The following is a 20,980-nucleotide window of genomic DNA, read 5'->3' as shown; positions in this document are numbered from 1 at the left end:
GATTGGCATGTCTTTGCTGGTGTAGCGGTTGTATTCTCTGGAGACTGCATATTCGCGCCGTAGGTGTGGTGGTGCGAGGTTTGAAAGCACGGGCAGCCAAGGTGTTGGTGTCGATAAAAGCGCACCGGTGATAATTCTCATAGTAGAATTCAGCTGGACATCAATGGATTTGACATGCGGACTTGATAGCCATGCCGGAGAGCAGTACTCCGCTGTAGAGTACACCAGGGCGAGTGCTGCCATACGGAGGGTTTGAGTGTCTGCTCCCCATGTGTATCTGGCGAGTTTCTGGATTAAGTTGACCTTCCTCTTTTTAGTTTCTTCCCTAGGTTCTGGAGATGTTGTCTATATGACAGGGTGCGATCTAGCGTGACTCCTAAATAGGAGGGTTTTTTGGCATGTTTTATCTCTGCGCCGCAAAAGGAGACTTTCAAAGCTTGGTTTGCTTGATGGGTGTTGAGGTGTAATGTCGAGGTGACGGTCTTTCGCGGGTTTGGCCGAATTCGCCATCGCGGAGGTAGGCCTCCATCCTCTCTAAATCACTGGTCCGGGTCTCCTCGGTGATGGACAGATTCATGTTTTGCGTGGCCAAGGCAATGTCATCAGCATATACGAACTTGCGGGACTTTGTTTCGGGTAGGTCACTGGTGTGAACGTTGAATAACATGGGTGCCAGGACAGAACCCTGTGGGAGTACGTTGTTCAATGTCCTGTATCTGCTCTTCTGGGTGCCAGAGTGTACACGGAAGCGTCGGTAGCTAAGCATGGAGTTGAGAAGATTGATCGTTGTTCTGCATGGTAAAATGGTGGAGAGCTTGAAAAGCAGTCCATGCTTCCATACTGTGTCATATGCCACTGACAGGTCCACGAGTGCTACGGCAGTCTTGAGCTGGCGCTGGAAGCCTGCTTCGATGTGCGTTGTTAAAGCTACCACTTGGTTGCAGCAGTTATGGCTGCTCCGGAAGCCCGCTTGCTCCTTAGGAATGGTTGGCTCGATGATGGGGGCTAGTCTGTGGAGCAGTAGCCTCTCCAGCACTTTATAACAAGTGCAAAGTAAGGAGATCGGGCAGTAACTGGAGGCTTCACAAGCATTCTTCCCCTGCTTCAGGAGGGCAATTATTTTAGTCTCCCTCCAAATAGGTGGAATTTTACCAGTTGCCAGTACCTCAGAGAAGAAGGTGGTCAACCATCTCTCTGCTTTGGGTCCCAGTGCTTTTAGGAATTCTGGGTGTTAGCTTGTAGAGATTACCAATCTCTTTCAAATTATCAGGTTCGACAGCAAACCAATATGGTGGGAATATTGTGTTTAATCAGAGTTTAAGACGGAATATAACACATAATAGGAAACTTGTTTAAACGGCACCTAAATATCCGGAATTCTCTTAACCGGCAAAATTGATACTCCGAAAACAATACCTCAATAACTGGAAATGTTGCCGAGTCCGAGTCTCCTGCGGTGGCCAAGTTAGTCAGTGGGGGTAGTTCTCCAAACTGCCACTACTCAGCTTCTTGGCGCTGTCTGAAGTCATTAAAGAGTTATGGATTACCCTCAACTGGCAGTACTGTACTTAATGAAGCATCTTCCACCATCCATTTAACACAACATTCTGTAGGTGAGTACCCAATTACTGGATACTGCACATTTCTTGATTTTTTTATTTTTGTTTATTAAAAATAGCCTCAGTAGATAACCCTTTCCATCATCTGGAATTTTTAATCAACCGGCACCATCCCGGTCCCATCGGTGCCGGATACCAAAGAGTTTCCTGTAGTTATACAGCAAAAACATATGACCGTGACAAGCAGCTGGTACCGGTCCCGATCGGACAGACAGCTGGCATGCACAAACAGTTCTCTGGCTTACGGCCTTTCTCCTTGTCGTCTAGAACCTCCAAGAATGGGTTGAGTCCGCTCCCAGAGAGTGTTAGACCAGCCCCACTCTTGTATGGCTCTCCCTCTGTCTGTGCTTAGGGCTTTTCAGATATTTCTCTTATTCTCTTTTTAGGGGTGGGCCTGGGGCCAAATTATTGACAAGACCATTTATCCTAAAGAGGTTCTCCTAAAAAGTCAGTGCCCAATGGCATGTCGACTTCTTTGACTCCACTTCGAGATGAAGATCCTCCCTCCTGGAGGGGTCTTCACAATCATTACACATTCTTTATTGTTTATACGTTTTAAAGGCCTACCCATCGGAATTTCTCTTATCTCCCTTGTCCCTATCCATCTAGTTTGGAGTCAGACATGCCATTCTCGGCCATCAGATGTTCGTAACTGCTTGTTATCAGTTATTTATGTTCATGCTGTTCATGCAGCTTTAGCTATGCAAAGCGAACTATTTCATTATCAGACTATTGTACCATGGAAAGAATCATTAAATTCCCAAAGATATCTTCTATTCCCATACGCTGGTTAACTTATGCATTTAAAGCAGTTTTGTTAAATAAAGTCAAAATCATAACGTAGCATTATAAAATGGTTATTAGCAGTAATGGAAGAAACATAGGCATTGGGCCTTGGTTGGTCAAATTAAAGCTACATAAAACAATCTTCCTAGCACACAAACAGCAGACAGCTAGCCTGGACACAAGGTCATATGTGACCGTCACAGTGCAAAATGTTATAACATCTGCAGGGAACCAAAACGTAAGCAAATTCTAAGCATCTATCCAGTTATTCTAACACCAGTCTGAAGAGACTTTTTGTCTCAAGTTCTAATACCATCATGTAAACACAGCATTATTCACGCCACTATTTTTATCCACATAACCATATACATTTTGGCTACCACTGATTTCTAACATGGGTAAACACCATCTGGACCAGCAGCTTTTCCAGATTTGGTTGTTGACAGGGCTGCGTTTAGTTCATCCAAGGTGAATGGATCAGACATAGTTGACAATCTTGGTGCCGCCATCAAGTTTGTCAAAAGCTGCCACTTCACCTGGCATCGAAATTCTTTGTCCACCGGAGCCTTTGATGTTTTTATCAATTGGGATGGAATGGTGTCCGCTCTGATGGTCGTCCTGTGTTTATAGGTGGGATTTGCCCTGCCAAGTTGACGGAGCAGGGCCCATGCTTTCCTGCTGAAGTGAGTGAAGTTAGTTTTCTCCACAAGGCTCCTCCACCTTTCACAGCTTGCCAAGATCAAGGACTCCAGAATTGAAGTGGCTGTGGCTGGGTTTTTGTTCAGTGAATACTCCTGGTAGAGAACTTTGCTTTCTTCCGTCCAACAAGGAATATATGTCTTTCTAAACCCCCGAGGTATACTGTGTTTTGCAGCAGCTTTAATAATTCCTATAAACCTGTTGAAGGCATTGATGGTTGGCGGAATCCACCTGATGTTGATGTCCACTGAGCTTTGGAAGGTTTCCCAATCTTTTTTTAAGTTCTATCATGGTTCCGGTGTTAATGTAATGACAGGTATTTCGGTGCCAATGTTGATGATTGAGGGCCTGCGTTGACTGTTGGGGAAATCGTCAAGAATGGTTCTGGAGGCGATGATTGGGTTTCCTTTGCTGTCTTTAGAGAGGAAACATAGGTCTGGGTTATATTGTCTCTGCCACCTTGACAAATGAAACATACCTCGATCTTTGGCGTCAAAAAGGAGGAATTTATTTTCTAGTGAAGCCCACTGTACAATTGCTTCTCCATCATAGTTGGCGTCTGCATAGCCCCAAATTGTGTGGTGGCTATTAAAGTCTCCGAGATGGATGGATGTAGACTCAGTGGGAGCGGTGGGTCAGACCACTGTACAAGTGGTGGTTTATAGACATTGGAGATTGTTAGCTCTCCTACATGTATTGATGTCGTGAAAACTCCAGCAGTACTGCTCTGCTCGAGTTCAGCGACTAGGTCAAAACCTGTGATACATCCTCTTGTATCGAACTGGTGGATGTGTTTGATGTGTGTTTCTTGAAGCATCAGGACATCGACGCTGTGTTTCTTCAGTAACCTTTTGAGGTATTTGCATTTTGAACGAGATGCCTTCGATGTTAAGTTGGCATATTCGGATGGCTGGGCCTACATGTAGTTTTCTTTGGTCCTCCTTTGAGACGACATTAGTTGTGAGGGAGTGCTTTCAATGCTTAGTGCATGGCAATCCCGTTCAGTTTTCTTTCTAAAGTTAATTGTTCTACTCATTGAGAGAAATTTAGGTTTAACCTGCTCCCTTTCAGTCTCCTAGAGCACTTCGGGTTGTCTAAATATTGCAAAAGCTAATGTCTGCTACGAGCCTGTCACGGAGTGGCTGCAAGGTAGTTGCGTTGATCAGCATCTTTTCTTTTGGTCCTGCATGCTGATCATTATTTAAATATCTCCTATGGCTGGTTCACTGTTTGATCTGCTTTTTTCCAATCAATTAATCTGGACTATGTTCCCTCTTGTGCCACTAAAATTAGTTATTTTTCAATTCAACACCTTTTATCTTGGACTTGACCTTTTCTTTATCTGTTTTCAGTGTGAATCTAAATCATTAGGGACGGGCAATAAATGCTGGCCTTGCCAGCGACGCACACATTCCATAAATGAATTAAAAAAATTGTTATGGTCACTCTTTCCCAAACATTCTACCCTCAAATCACTTACTTAACCTAACTCGTTACCCAGAACCAGATCTATCTAGCACCGCATCCGCATCCTTCCTCAGACAACATGCTGATTAAGCAAACAATCCTGGATGCATTCTAGGAGCCTCTCCCTACTTTGACCAGAAACTTTTGTCTTATTCCAGTATACTTCAGGGTAGTTGAACTCCCCCTGTCTGCACATATTCTGAAATGCCAGTAACTGGGAATATAATTGCGAACATAATAAAAGCAAGCGTGGAAGATGAGCCTTATACACATTAGGATTTTCTCACTGTCTCACTTAAGCTATGTCTGCTATGCCTAGATAATAAAAGATTATGACCAAGCTCATAGAAAACACCATTTCAAATTAATTTTCAGTCACTATCTGCCCCTCTTGATGCTGCAATTTATCTGGGATCACTCTTCCTGCCTCTCACACTGACACTTTGGTGCTGTGGTGGCCACACTTTGAAGTTGTGTTTTGTAGCTTTTTGTAACTATTTGACTCAAAAAAAAAAAAAAAAAAAAAAAAATTGTGTGTACGTTTATATAGCACAACTACAGTTTGGAAGTTGACAGTGATTTAACTTCCATCCAAATATATTTCCAGGTGTGAAAGTTATTGGTTACAAGAGTAATTGTTTGGAAAGTCTACCTTTTGATATTCCTAAGCGTTATAAAGGCCACTGTACTTTTTTAGTGTCTCTGGCACCTTGCACAACTCTGCTTCTGAAGTGCTGGTATCTTGGGGGCAGAGGTTTTATAGAACTTCCACTTTGCATTATGACATCTAGCTGTGCTCCAATGATGACAAAAATAAAGATAATAGATTGTGAGTAGCATTCCCAATTTATGATGTTACTAGAGCAGAACTTCATGAAGTACAAGCGGAAGTGTTAGATAAAATATCTATCAGTCATTCTAAAACATGAAGTGTACAGCTATCTTCCTTTATTTATCACTTTGGATTATGAGGCAATTTAGTTGAATATACTTGCCAGTTAAATTTTGTGGAAATTTTATAAAATATTCTAGAGTATGGTGAATCAGTCTGCAGTAAATGTAAGCGTACTTATGTTGGAATATGACCTATCCACTTGGTAATATATTCACAAAGGGTATAATGTCAGTCATAAGATAATTTAATTAGTGCCTTTAAAGTAGTGAAACAGCCTAAGGTACTTCGCTGAGGAAACAGACAACATTGATTTTTAATTCATTGCTTAAAAATAAACATCAGTTGTCAATTATTTTTGGGTTTCTCCTAGGTGAAACTACCACCTATAAGGTGACCGTCCTGCAGTCCAAATGAGAGCTGACAATTCAATTGCGATTGGTGTGATGTGTGTTAATCTACACTGAGACTTGAGCCTCTTGAATAGTGGTGAGTTCCTGAATTGCAATGGCCCATTAGTATTTTGTTTTTAATACTCCATGTCTCAATTCAATATTGTATTGTTTAATGTTTTACCTGTTCCGAGTAGAATGCAAGGCTTTCAACTGTTTTCATATCTTAATGTGATCAAAAGCTAAACTTTCATGCTGAACTGAAATTATTCCAGAATTCTAGCACTAAATTTCTCCTCACAATTTATCTAAAATTTTGTTGAGTTTTCTTAATCTCCGACTTGTATAAGGAATCACTAGTCATAGGCTCTGATCTATTTTGAATATTGTGGAGTGCTATATGCTGGTTAAATTATATTTTTTGGCACTATTTCTTTCCATCTGCTATAGCTTCATTATTCATGTTGCTCTTTTTAATGACCTGGGTTATGTTTTTCCCTACTACCCAATCATCTTTTGTAATAAAAACAAATTCAGCTCTGAGTCTTTGCTTACAGCTTCAGAGTACTAAATCCTAAGGCCTAGAAATTGGGTTGAGGCGCCAAACTGGCGGCAAGTTCGCCTGGGCTCTGGTTTTTGCGCAGCGTTCGAAGCTGTAGCGATCGTCAGAAATTCAGTTGAAGTGCCCCTAGAGGGAGACGGGGCGAGGCTCGAGGCGCTCTGCGTCCCTCTTAGGGCGCTGAAACTGAATATCGCAGCGCAACGTGCCACAGCGCCACACGCTGCGGCACAGCACACTGCGGTACTGCAGGCCTTCCTCCCATTGTTAAGGGGGAGGGGCCTGCAACAGCGCGAACCCCGATTGCGAGTGTTGGCAAAAGAGCCCGGCACCAAGGAGAAGTGCTGGGCTCTCAGGAAACAGCCGGCAATGCCGCGGGGGGGGGGGGGGGGACCCAGGAGGCCGGGGACGGAGGTGCTGGCAGGTGGCCGCCGAAAAAGCGGCCGCCCCGCACCTCCACCTTAACTTGCGCCTCTGCCGGCGCAGCAAGGCCCTGTGAACCGGGCGCGGGTAGCGAACGGCGCTACAGCGGCGTTCGCTACCAAATATCGCGTTCGGGGCGCGAATGGGGCGCTGCGCATACCGATGACGTCATCGGTGGTGGCGCAGCGCAAATGGCTAACGCCACCATTAGCGCCCCTGCTGAATATCGCGGGAGGCACAGCCAGTGGCGCTACAGCCACTGACTGCCTCTTTAGGCGCTAACAGGTGGCGCTACTCACCCAATTTTTCCCCCTAAGTGTTTTTGTATAATCCCCTCCGATGTATCAATATCATTTTGTAGGTAAGAGGCCCAAAATTGTACATAATGAGTACGGTAGCCTAGTGGTTATGAACTAGCAAGCAGATTTTGATAGTTCAAATCTCATTATGGCAAGTTGTGAAAGTGAATTAAATAAATCTGGTAAGTATGGGCCGACACCAGAAAATGACCATGAATGCTGCCGATTTTTTCTAAAACACAACTGGTTTACTAATGTAATCCAGGCCAGGAAACCTGCCACCCTTACCTGATTTGGCCTACAGGTGACTTCAGTCCCACACGAAGTCCCTCAAGGCAACTAGGGATGGACAATAAATGCTGCTTTGCTTATATTACCCACATACCATGAACAAACATATAACAAATAGGCAAAGGAAGAATTGCTTGTTTCAACATGGGAAAACTGCCTTTAAGATCATTTCTAATATTTGGCTAATCTGTTTGACAAGCATTTCATATTGACTGGAAACTTAGAACAAATGATCAATTAACTTGAAATTCTTTTCCTTTTCAAGTTGGCTAATGGACAGCCAAACTTTGGATAAAACCAAACTTTCATTATGTACACATTTCATGCTTGGTATACACAAGCTTGCATGTATATGCACATTAAAATATGTCAGCTCATTCTGAGTATAAAGGTTAACTAGCATGGGCGTTTCTGCTTTCATTAAAGGAATGTAAAGCTGCAGAAAAGATTAAGAGTATAGTGGAGCACAGGAATTTCATTCAAAAGGCCCTAAATGTAAAATGCAAGCTTAGCTGACATTCAAGATATTTGGGCAGATTTTTGCTGCATCACTTTCAACCCACTAGATGGAGTGCTTCATAGTAGTAGTGGTTAAGAAGTGGTTCAGTAATATTTCGCAAGGCACCTGTACCTCAGAATTCTTTAAGTTTATATTGTTGGGTCATTTGCACAGCACTGGATAAACTGTGTTTGCTACTTGGTTTCTGGTTGCAGTACCTCCCCCAGTTGTTCAACCCAAAGGTCCATAATGGCCAACCAGCGAGAAATCATATTACTGAACTGGCCTGAGCCACCAGTATCCAATACTGATGGCAGATTTCTTTATATAGATGTGAAGGGAGCTACTTGCCCTGAAGATACCAGTGAAAGTAAACTGGTTAAGGTTTCTTGGAGTCTCTGGATGCAGCAGTGCCACCCCATTCATTTAACATTACTGTATATGTCTAGGTTTCTATTGGCAGCCTCTGTAAAGTGAATAGAACATCGCTGTTTACAAATAAATCAAAAAATAAAAGCAATGTGTTGAAGCTACAAATTGCTACCAGTGGAGAAAAGTTACTGGACTTCCTTTTTGAATTTTGATAAATAAGGAGGGTGCATAATTTTTAGGCTCACCAGTATAATGGCTACATCCATCAACAAGAATTTATATTTTCACTACTTTATGCAAAATCTACGCGTACTTTGAAAGCACTTTTGTGTCTTTTATCCAGAGAGGCCTCCTGTCATCATTCTGGAACTATATTCAATGGTGGGAGTAGTATAGTGGGAAAATGCCCCAAGTGTCAGGTTTGTGGTCTGACACCAGATGGAATGCATAACATGCACGAATCTCAGACCCCACCCACCTGTAGACCTAAAAAAAAAACACTCTTGGGAGTGATATAGATGGGGAGCAAAATGTATGCCGACACCCTCTAGAAATCTGTCCCTTGTTTCCAGATTTTAAAATTCATAATTTGTGGCTTAGTGATCAAACACTTTGAACTACATGATTTGGCATCTGGTATTCGATGTGGGTGGTTGTGACGCTACAAAACTGGCAGTTGTTTATACATATGGATGGTAAACTAACTTTCTACATAAAATACCAATTAAGCTCCACGCACAACTTCTACCTGTGGCACACTGTGATTACCTGAAACTCTGTTCCTTGCGTGCAGAAACTCAACTTCATTTAAAAATCAGGTGTTGATCCAAGATAGCTGAAGCATTAATTAAGTTTTGTGTTGTATATGACTTGCCTGTTGGTACACCACACAATTTCTCCAAGTATTTTGGTGTTCCGAGCAACCGTTAGGATAAAATTCAATTCAGCATTTTGCAACATTGAGTAGAAGATGTATATAATTTCCTTAACTTTGTCTTGAATCTATATATAGTGACTGTATTTCAGCTTTACATGCATTTCAAATATCCCTTTTAAAATGTTGGAATACTATAATTTGGCTTTGTTTTGAAATACATGAAAGTGTCTAGTGTTTAGAAATCATAATTTAAAAATTTACATGGATTTTCTTCATCTGGGCTAAAATTGATTCAGGATATTTATAATTAGTGATTTCTGCATAAACTAGTGATTTCTACCAAAGAATGAAGATGCTAAGTATAAATTGGACGGTAATGCTGACAGAGGTTGTACCAAAGAGGAAGTCAAGGAAAGAGTGCTGAAATTCCTTGATTGCAAGGCAGTGTCTGTTTCAATTTTGCCAATTGTGCTGGTTGGGGTGTTTAGAGAGATTACTATTTATAAAAGCTCTTGATATATAAATTAAAAATTTGCAGAAAACAAACGCTAGGTTTATAATGACTGTGGAATCCATACCATGCCTTCAGGACAGGATGGGAGGATATTGGAGAAAACTGGCAGTAGAGCAAAATTTAACTGGAGTTTTACAGATGCTGTCTCAGTTTCAGACTGTTTTAGACTATTTCTATATATGTAAATAAAAGCTCTCTGCAAACTCAGGTAAGCAAGGCTGTTCTTATAATTTGGCAATCATTTTAACAATAGAAAAACATTAACGAGGTATAGCCAAATGAGATGCTGCCATTTTGTTTCAGTGACTAATCATGTTCCTGAATACATTAAAACAGAAGTATCACTAATTTCCATAGTGAAATGCACACAAATACTGTAATATAGTTTAAGTATTACAAATATCCTTAGATTGTTCACTTGTTTGGATGCTAGGTATGGAGAGCTTTCAGCAAAAAGCAGTCTGAAACTGAGACAGCAACCGTAAAACTATAGTTAAACGTAGCTTTACTTTTAAAAGGATAAAACATTTCCATTTTTGCCAGGTTTCTTCATTATTTTTCCATCCTGACCTGAAGGCACTGACATGCTTGGGGCATGGATTCCATGGTCATTGGTTGCCGTCAGGTTGCCAAGTGGCCATTATTCATGTGTGAGCCTTGACATTGAGTGTTGGAGGCGTCCTAGTTGAACCTGATCCTGTTGTTCCCACAGCTGCCACCTCTGCTGAGATCAGATAACTTGGTACAGATCAGAGCCAGATTTTGAAACTTCTGTGTGGCTCAGCTGCTCGCATGATAAACTTGTTGAGCTATTGAGAGAGCCAGTTTTAACAAGTTTAAACAGGTAACACTTATAAGTAGAAATGAGAAGACAAGGAAGCAAGAGAGGCCAGTTTTTAGCATTACATAAAACAATCATTTGAAAAACTAAGGAGAAAGGAAAAACCTTTCATCTGAAATCAAATGAAATGGAATTGCAAAGCATATTGGTCAGCATCTGAAAGGGAAAGAAAAGTTAATAGATTTCAGCAGAAATGTTAACATCTTTCTTTCTGATCCTGACTAGCCCATGCATTTCTACTGTTTGTTTTTATTTCATATACAGTATCCAACATTCAAGGTTTTTTTTCATATATCCAACATATGCAAGGTTTTTTGTTTTTTGGAAAATTCCGTTTTAAGTTTCAATTTTCATAAAGATCTTTAATATAAATAAATACATTTTAAACTAGTACCTGGGTAAAATTCTTAAATTTAGACGAACATAAATGTTTCCATTATTGAACTGACCGAAGCAGATTTATTAAATGCCCTCCACACTTGATACAACTGACTTTTTTTTCTATGTAGAAGAGGTGCTTTTTCCCTTTTAATACTAAGAATACTATGAATTTTGACAAATACTTTGATTGAAATAGGGAGGGTGCATAATTTATAGGCTCACAAGTGTAATGGCTATATCCATCCAACAAGAATTTATATTTTCACTACTTTGTGCAAAATCTACGTGTACTTTGAAAGCACTTTTGTGCCTTTTATCCAGAGAGGTCTCATGTCATCATTCTGGAACTATATTCAATGGTGCGAGTAGTATAGTGGGAAAATACCACGTGTCATTATTTTATCCATTTTCATGCTCCTGATCGATAACCTTGTTCCATTTGTAATCATATTGCAAGACAGTGAAGACTGTTGAAAAACTGAAATGAAGGATTTTTTTGTCTCAACGAGTGGCTCTCCTATGGCATTGTTCATTATGGGGTAGCGATTGCAGTCAAGTGGTGACTGAATAGTAGGGCGGCCTCCTGTACATTTGGGGTGGAAATGAAAAGTGATAGTGCCAAGCCTAACTCTGACAGAGTAGAGTGGGTTGTGGTGGGGTTGGAAGTTTGGGTAGGCAGGCCATTGCAGCAAACACTATACTCCCACGATGTTGCATATAGTTCGCAGGTGATGAGGTGACAAACAAGTACTAGGGAGGCTGTATACAACAGGAGGACTGTGTGTAGATTTAGCAATGTTTCGGAGCAGCAGCAGGGCAGTGCATAGTGGTGCTAGGCCTGGCTTTGAGGCAGGTGGGGTGGGGGGTGGTGGCGGGGAGAGCAGGAGCCTGCTTGGAGAGAGCAAATGAGTTGGGTGCACTGTGATAGCAGATACTTTTTGGGGTGTGGATATACATTTAAAAATAATTATTAATTTTGGTGTGTAGTTTATTAATTTATATATGATTTAAAAAGTCACAATTAAATGTTACAATATACCTGTTTAATAGAGGTTGGGATGCAGACAACTGTCATGGAAGCTGCTCAAAAACATTTTGATAGCCGCACAATTGAAAAATTATCAATCAGAAATGACAGATTAGACACCAAACACAAATTATAGATATACTAAACTAGTTGCAAAGGTCAGACCTGAGCTTAAACTGGACCAATCGGAAATCACCTACATGTAACTTCAGATGGATGGACAAGACAGAAAAATATGTCATTGTACAGATATACAAAATAATAGATGGATGGAGTTGAACTAGAGACTATAAAATTGTCTCTTGTAGGTGGTGGGTTTAAAAGATCACTTCTGATTTTATTACCAGCTCTGGAATGCATGCATGCTTAAGACATTGATAATTAACAACAAAATCTTGGATTTGTATCATGCTTTAATGTAAAAAAAAAAAAAGCCCTAGTCATTTTGTGAGAAGTGAGAAAACCAATGTCAAGCCAAAGGAGAGTTTGGGAGGGGTGACCAAAAACTTTGTCAAAACAGTGGGTTTCAATGAAGTTCTTGAAGGAGGAGTGGCAGGTGGAGATGCTGAGTGGTTGAAGGATGCAATTCCAGAGCCGGGGACCTAGGCAGCTGAAGGTACTGCTACCAATAGTGGGGCAAAAGGATTGAGGGCATGCACAAGAGGCCAGCGTGAAAGAAACAAAGTGATGGGGTGGGGGTTGTAGACCTGGAGGGAGTTACAAAGATAATGGAGTAAAGACCAGGGAGCAATTTAAACACAAGGATGAAAACTTTAATTATGAGGTGTTGGGGAAACCAAGAGCCAGTGCAGGTTAGCAAAGGTGGCAGTAATGGGCTAGCATGACTTGGTATGGCAGCAGTTTTGAATGGCAGAAGTTTATGGAGGCTAGTCAGGATAGCATTGGAGTAATAGTTTAGAGGTGACAAAGGTGGCATAGTGGTTAGCACTGTTGCCTCACAGCACCAGGGACCCGGGTTCGAATCCGGCCTTGGGCGACTGTCTGTGTGGAGTTTGCACATTCTCCCCGTGTTTGCGTGGGTTTCCTCCGGGTGCTCTGGTTTCCTCCCACAGTCCAAAGATGTGCGGGTTAGGTTGATTGGCTATGATAAATTGACCCTTGGTGTTAGGGGGATTAAATATGTGGGGTTACGGGGATAGGGTGGGATATGTGTTGGTGTAGGGGTTACGGGGATCGGGTGGGATATGTGTCGGTGCAGGCTCGATGGGCCGCACCACTGGGGTTTCTGTGATTTCTGTGAAGGTATGAATGAGGATTTCAATTGCAGATGGTCTGAGGTAGGGGCAGAGGCAGGCTCTATCATGGAGGTAGAGGTAGGTGGTCTTGTGATGGACAGGATAAGCACTCAGAAGCTCAGCTTGTGTCAAATAGGACACCGAGGTTGCGAATAATCTGACTCCGCCCGAGGCAGTGGCTGGGGAGGAGGATGGAGTGGATGAGGGGGCCAGGGAGGGTGGTGGAGTCTCCAAAGGATCCATCCTTGGTCTGCTCATCTACATGTAACTGTTCTGGACCTATTACCCTGATGCTGTACATGATGCAAACTTGCATAGGCAATAGCAGATATAAAAGACTGCCTATCCAGCTTCCTTGGGGACAGGTTGGATTCGATGCAAATACAGACAAGGAAATAAAATATGAAATAAATTTTGGGAAGGAAGGCTATAGGGAGTGGGAAGAGAGAAGGGATAAAAGAGAATCAAAGTTTAAAAAAATAATGTTCTTAGACATGCGGGCACTCCAGTTGAATCATGATTTCTGCTAGGTGACTCCAGTGATCTCACTGATCAGAAGTGTTGCAGATTAGTTTCTTTGGAGACTGTGGTAATATAACTTCTGACTGGTTTCAGAACTTCTCTGGAGCCACCTGATCCTAGGAAACAATGTTAGAGGCTGGAGATGCCAAGTTCTCTGGAACAACATTTAAGCTGGGGTTGGAAGTCATGCCCCAGTTGTTTACTGTGGAGCCACTCCACAGACCTCACCGTTGGCCTCACTGGAGTGGTATAGCAGGGAGTTGATGGATTTCATGCCAAAAAAAATTGTCATTTAAAAAAAAAACTATCAAAATTCTTCTGTGGCTAACCTTTTCTTGTATAAAAGGGGGAGGCAGTACTTTCAACAAAACATCTTGCTAGATTTCCCTTCCCCTTCAACAAGAGTCCAAAGCTTTTAAAAAAATATTTTCTTGCTTTGCTGAATTTTCTGTCACCGTTGACAGTCCATAAAAGTGCTGACTTTATTATGAAGAGCATACTTTCCCGGGGTTTTGTAATGCACATCAGTGCCATAGTCTTTATTGATGATACATCTAACCAATCGATCAATTTTAATCACAAACATTAATATTCATAGGAGCCAGTTTTCTTCATGTTCCCAAAGTGGTACATAAGCTGTTAAGAAACAGACTTTTCTTCTTTCAAGTGCAAAGACTTTTTTGGGGAACAGATTAAATGTTTTGCTATATTTTCTGATGTGTAATCTCCTTAACTGGCAGAAGTTCTAATTCTGATACAAGTGTTTTGACATTGTTTTAAGAAGGCATTAATTGCTGCTTGCATGCTGCTTTTTAAATTATCCACTAAATACAATATAGGAGCAGTAAAAACTAAAGCTTTATAACATTATTACATGATTGGTATTATACACTTAACCTCCGAGGTTTCTCTCCTCTGACTTCTCTACCCTCCTGCCCTCACTCCCCACTCAACCTCGACCTTCACCTGAACTCTGGTACCCACATCCCCAGCCACTCCCTCAACCTTGCCATCTTTTGCAGCCTCTACATATCTGAGGTTTTGATCACCAATAAGGCTGTGTTTCCTTCCTCATCTCCTTTAACACTCATGTGCCCCACCTTCCTTCAACGTTACTACTATATTCCCCCTGCCCCTTTCACCAATTTAAATAAAAAATCTCCTTCAGCTCCCTCAAATTCTTTCCCAAACTCCCTTCCTATGGCTCTCCAGCTGTCAACTAAACTGGTGATGATCCGCTTTCTAAAACCTTGTTCCCATCAAATATCTCTCTTCTAGTTCTGTCATTACCCCAGTGCAGTTCCCATGTTCGCTGCCAAGAGCCGCAAATTCGAGTTGTCAGATCTAGCCTGACCATAATAAGGCCTAGTGTGTCTCACTCTCTTCCGTTTCTAATTCCAGAATAATTTTGGAGGGCAATGCCAACCATGGTAACTTTTTTTCTCCATTTTGGACTGGCTCCTCGAATTCTTTATGCACTCTTAGCTTTCCGTGTGGTGTTTCTATCTTTCCTGTGCTTTCTCCCTTCTCCTTGCTCCCTTTTCCCCCCTTGCTCCCTTCCCCCCCCCCCCCCCCCACCCCCGTCCTCTCTTCGTGTTTTTGTTCATCACTCCTCCCCTCCCCCGTGTGCTCTGTTGCTTTTGCTCCACGTTGTTTGGTGGTCTACCCCATGTGTACTCTTGCTGCCCCAACCATGTGCGTTCACTTCTCTCCCTCTGTGCTTGCTCACTTACCTTTAAACACTGGTTGGTATGTTTGTGGAATGTTAGGAAAAGGGTTTGCAAGTGTTTTAATTATGTTCTATATTTATGTTAACCTCATGCTGTTGATGTCTGGCAGTTTACTTAATACAATTAAAATATATTTATAAAATAACAAAGAATACAGTACTGACTATCGGGGATAAATGCATTAGATATAGATCAATTAAACACATATTATAGAGAATCCATTCATGACATTTTTAACCAACCAGTGGGTCATAATCTCACGAGTGGCCATGAGATTTGTATTGGCAGTGGGAAGAGAGAAAGAGGTACCCAGGCATTAAGAATGAGAACCATGGCCCTACGATTGGACGTTGATCAAAATAATAAACACTAGGATAGGGTGTGCAAACAAAATGTAATTGTTTTTATATAATTTTAAGAAAAGTGAATGAATCTCTGCCTCCTGCTTGCTCACAGACAGGAAGCTGGGAGCGGAGTTGCAGTTCGCTGGTGTGAGGAAGTGGAGCTGGGAGCAAGCCAGACGACCAGTGCCTGGGAACGAGATGTTTGGTATAGAGCTGGGTGGTCGGTGAGAGGAGGCTGGAGCCGCTGGACAAAGCCTCGGATTCATTCTCCTCCTTACGAGAGTCCCAAGGTTTAGGACTTGACTAGGGCCAAATCTTCAACGTGGTTATATTTGAAGTTACAGCTTTTAAATGGTTAGCAATTTCAACTTAAATTTTCAGTTTTTGATATTGAACTTGGAACAGCTGCTTCTGTGTTTGTTGTAGATGTTATCTTTGATTTGATTAGTTGCTAAGCACATGCCTACCAAGGAGCAATAAGAGAGTACCTGCAATCAATCAGCTCTCTGAAATGGGAAGGTGTGTTTATATATTTATAATAATTCTATGGGTGCAGGTTTTCCTGTAAAATATCTACATTAAAAAATATAAATTACAGGAAAACATGTACTCATACAATTATAAGTTATGATTACATTACAACAGCATATGAGATTTAGTTTTTGTTGGGCTTATATTGTAGATACTTCTTCCTGTCTTTTGCTTCTATCCTTGCTTCCCTTTCCTCTGTCTCCCTGCACAGGTTCCCAACCCCCTGCCATTTTAGCTTAAACCCTCCCCAACAGCACTAGCAAACACTCCCTCTAGGACATCGGTCCTGGTCCTGCCTGTTAGGTCCATGTATCTTAGTGTTGTGTCCTTCAATAATCAGACAACAGACTGCAGGGAACGATTCAACAGGTGTTTACTGAATGAGGGTTACTCTAGAACTAAGTGTACAGATCACTACTCAGGGTTTATATACAGGTGTGGTCACTGCCGGTACTACAGTATACAGGAGCTGTAAAAAGTAGTTCTCCCCTTAAAGGTACATACATTACAATTCCCAGGTGCAAACCGTCCGGTTTGTACTGGTCCCACCTCCCCCAGAACTGGTTCCAATGTCCCAGGAATTTGAATCCCTCCCCCTTGCACCATTCCTCTAGCCATGTATTCATCTGAAATATCCTTCTATTTCTACTCTGACTAGCACGTGGCACTGGTAGCAATCCTGAGATTACTACCTTTTGAAGTCCTATTTTTAAATTTACCTTCTAACTCCCTATATTCAGCTTTTAGGACCTCATCCCGTTTTCTACCTATATCGTTGGTACCTATATGCATCACGACAGCTGGCTGTTCACCCTCCCCCTCCAGAATGCCCTGCAGCCTCTCCGAGACATCCTTGACCCTAGCACCAGGGAGGCAACATAGCATCCTGGAGTCTTGTTTGCGACGGCAGATACGCCTATCTATTTCTCTTACAATAGAATCCCCTATTACTATAGCTCTCCCGCTCTTTTTCCTCCCGTCCTGTGCAGCAGAACCACCCATGGTGCCAGGAAGTTGGCTACTGCTGCCTTCCCCCCGATAAGCCATCTCTCCCAACAATATCCAATGCGGTATATCTGTTTGAGAGGGGGATGGCCACAGGGGACTCCTGCACTACCTGCCTGCGCATACTACTCTGCCTGTGCAGCCTTTACCTGTGGTGTGACCAACTCCCTAAACGTGCTATCCACGATGTCCTCAGCATCGCGAATGCTCCAGTATGTATCCATTCACGGCTCCAGCGCTGCAATGCGGTCTGCCAGTAGCTGCAGCTGGATACACTTCGCGCACACATGGTCGTCAGGGACACAGGAAGTGTCTCTGATTTCCCACATAGTGCAGGAGGAGCATGCCATGGGGCTGAGCTGTGCTGCTATGACTTACCCTTTAATTAATTCCAAATTAAATTAAATCAAATCAATACTACCAATTACACTACAATTAAATGATATGCTCAAGGGCCCTTGTTTACTAGCACTCCCCGCTACACAACAGAGACATTAGAAACTATATTCCATCTTGCCCACTCCCTGAGCCTGTGGAAATCCCCATGAAGCCTCTTCACATCCTCTTTGCCACTGCCACCTAGCTTTATATCATCAGCAAATTTGGAAATGTTACATTTAGTCCCCTCATCCAAACCATTGATATAGATTGTGAATAGCTGGGGCTATTAAATACCCCATTAAAAGTTAGACTCTCTTGGATTAGGTGTAACTGGAGTTTTAATGGCGTATTGACTGCTAAACAAAGGTTATGGCCCTGAAAAACTAATTTTAATTTTGTGGAGTGTCAAATTTATCCATTTTAATTAAAAAAATTACAATTTTTAAGGAACTTTAAAATAAAATGTAAAATTTAAAAAAAAAAAAGTCTGTTCATCTTTATTTCAGGTTTGCTTGCTTCCCATGTGAGAGCCCCTGTAGTGTATGTACCTTTAAGAGGAACTATGTTTTTGAAGCCCCTGTGTACTGTAGTACCAGTAGTGACCACTCGGGTATATAAGCCTGTATAGCGTCTTGTGTAGTTAGTTCACCTCCAGACTTTGTTCAGTAAACACTTGTTAAATCAACTCCTGCATTCCGTGTCTCCATTAACACACGGATCTAACAGCCCCAATCTTTGTTTTGCTCTTTCTAACATTTTTAAAAAGTTGGAATCAAAGGAGCTTACCCACTTCCTGGTTCGCTGTGAGAGAATTCTGTGTTTTGATTGGCTGCTTAGACAGCTTGTTGCCATCAGAGCAGCTCTTCACTGGGAATCCCCATTAACCTCTGTTGATTTCAATTACGCATCAGAAAATCCGAATTTCTTGCCACAGAGATAGAGATCTTTGTGCAAAGCTTAATTCGGGTCCAGCGGCACACGGCTTTGCATCTTCGCTGACTGCATATTACGTGCCATGAAATTTAAAATCACTGAGCTTGCAGGTTCAGTGCCTGATGTCTCTGCTGATTTGCTGGCAATACATTTAAAAGTACAAATCAGTGTGAAATTGGGACCTTCCTTCTTCTTCTTAGGCAGTCCCTCGGAACCGAGTATGACTTGCTTCCACATTAAAAATAAGTTTGCAGGTGACTGATTAGTCCAATGCGGGACCTACAGTCTCTGTCACAGATGGGGCAGACGGTGGTTGAAGGGTGGGGTGCTTGGGTTGACGTGCGCTGCCTGCGCTTGGCTTCCGCTTGCTCTCGGTGAAGAGTGTGATGAAATATGCCATTCATCAGGCACTCTGTATTCTCTGTGTTTGATTGTGCCTGTGACTGTGACAAGCAGGGGAGTTTAGTTTCAGTTTCATTTCCTTACCTGTATTGTATTGTGTGTAGGGCTCCGCCCATACCTGGCCCCTACTTAAGCAGGCCCCAGCGTGTCTCACAGGCAGTACAGCAGATCTCTGGATGAGAGACACTTCTCCACTGTGTATTACTTTCTGAGTTAATAAAAGCCTTGCTTTGCTCCGTTAACGTTGAGTCTCGGATTCATTGAGGCACATCAAAGAGACTCGAGATGTTCGGCGCCTTCCTGGATGCTTCTCCTCCACTTTGTGCGGTCTTGGGCCAGGGATTCCCAGGTGTCGGTGGGGATGTTACACTTTTTCAAGGAGGCTTTGAGGGTGTCCACGAATCATTTCCTCTGCCCATCTGGGGCTCTCTTGCCGTGCCGGAGCTCCGAGTAGAGCGCTTGTTTTGGAAGTCTTGTATCGGGCATGCGGACAATATGACCCGTCCATCAGAGCTGATCGAGCGTGGTCAAAGCTTTGATGCTGGGGATGTTGGCCTGAGCAAGAACACTAACGTTGGTGCGCCTATCCTGCCAATGGATTTGCAGGATCTTGCGGAGGCAGCATTGGTGGTACCTCTCCAGTGCTTTGAGGTGCCTGCTGTACATGGTCCATGTCGCTGAGGCATACAGCCGGGCGGGTATCACTGTTGCTCTGTAGACCATGAGCTTAGTGCCGGGTTTGAGGTCCTGGTCTTCAAACACTCTCTTCCTCAGGTGACCGAAGGCTGCACTGGCACACTGAAAGCGGTGTTGGACTTCGTCGTCGACGATGGTTTGGAGTTCGATCTCCGAGTGAGCGCAGATGCAAGCGTCGTCTGCATACTGTAATTCGACGACAGAGGATGGGACGACCTTGGACCTGGACTGGAGGCGACGGAGGTTGAACAGTTTCCCGTTTGTTCTGTAAATTAGCTCCACTCCAGTGGGGAGTTTTCTGAGGGTGCGATGGAGCATTGCAGCAAGGAAGATCGAGAAGAGCGTTGGTGTGATGACACAGCCTTGCTTGACCCCGGTTCGTACGTGACTTGGGTCTGTGGTGGAACCGTTGGTCAGAAGCATGGCTTGCATGTCATCATGAAGCAGGCGGAGGATGGTGACAAACTTTTGAGGGCAGCCGAATTTGAGGAGGACCTGAACGCCGTACTGCTATCGTTGCCCGGGAGCTCAGACGCTTCGACATTGACATCGCCGCCCTAAGTGAGACCCGGCGGGCAGGGGAAGGCAGCTCAAGGAGCAAGGCGGTGGTTACACCTTCTTCTGGAAAGGCAAACCTGAAGAAGAACGCCGCCTCCATGGGGTAGGCTTCGCCATAAAAAATGAACTGGTTGGACGTCTGAGACTCCCCTAGCGGTATAAACGAGCGCCTCATGACTCTTTGACTCACCCTAGCCTGGAACCAGTGCGCCAAGGTCATCAGTGCGTACGCCCCAACACTGGAAGCCACAGACGAGACCAAAGAGGAATTCTACTCCAGCCTCAAACAATCCCTGTCCCGAGTCCCAACGGGCAACAAGATGATCCTCCTTGGTGACTTTAACGCCAGAGTTGGAAAGGACACAGACCTCTGGGGAGGTGTGATCGGCAGCGAGGGGGTAGGGAAAGCCAACTCCAACGGTACCCTCTTCCTGTCGAAATGCTTAGAACATGGCCTCGTCATAACCAACACCTTGTTCCGTCAGAGAGACAAATACAAGGCTTCATTGCAGCACCCTTGTTCCAAGCACTGGCATCTGCTGGACTACGTCATCGTCCGAGCAAGGGACCTCAAGGACGTCCGCATCACCCGCGCCATGACAGGAGCTGATGACTGCTGGACAGACCACTGCCTAATCTGCCCTGTCATCTCTATCAATGTAGCCCCAAAACAGCGGCAACAGA

The 20,980-nt window shown here is 43.2% G+C and overlaps 1 protein-coding gene across 20 annotated transcripts in view; it reads left to right on the top strand.

Moving 5' to 3' along the window:
- baz2ba (bromodomain adjacent to zinc finger domain, 2Ba) overlaps positions 1-20,980 on the top strand; it is a 367,748-nt gene that overhangs the window by 52,701 nt on the left and 294,067 nt on the right. For 17 of the 20 annotated variants that reach the window (XR_015078191.1, XM_085986373.1, XM_085986365.1 and 14 more), the window contains 2 exons: positions 5,837-5,952; positions 15,903-16,144. The gene's annotated coding sequence lies outside the window, so the exon portion shown is untranslated. Of the gene's footprint in view, positions 1-1,641; positions 5,953-15,902; positions 16,145-20,980 lie in introns of those variants that run through there. The other 3 variants (XM_085986369.1, XM_085986364.1, XM_085986362.1) reach the window with 2 other exon arrangements.

This window comes from Somniosus microcephalus, chromosome 4 (assembly GCF_052327205.1).
Source record: "Somniosus microcephalus isolate GS21.2 chromosome 4, FLI_Smic_1.0, whole genome shotgun sequence".
NCBI lineage: Eukaryota > Metazoa > Chordata > Chondrichthyes > Squaliformes > Somniosidae > Somniosus > Somniosus microcephalus.
This window is presented reverse-complemented; position numbering and strand designations above follow the sequence as displayed.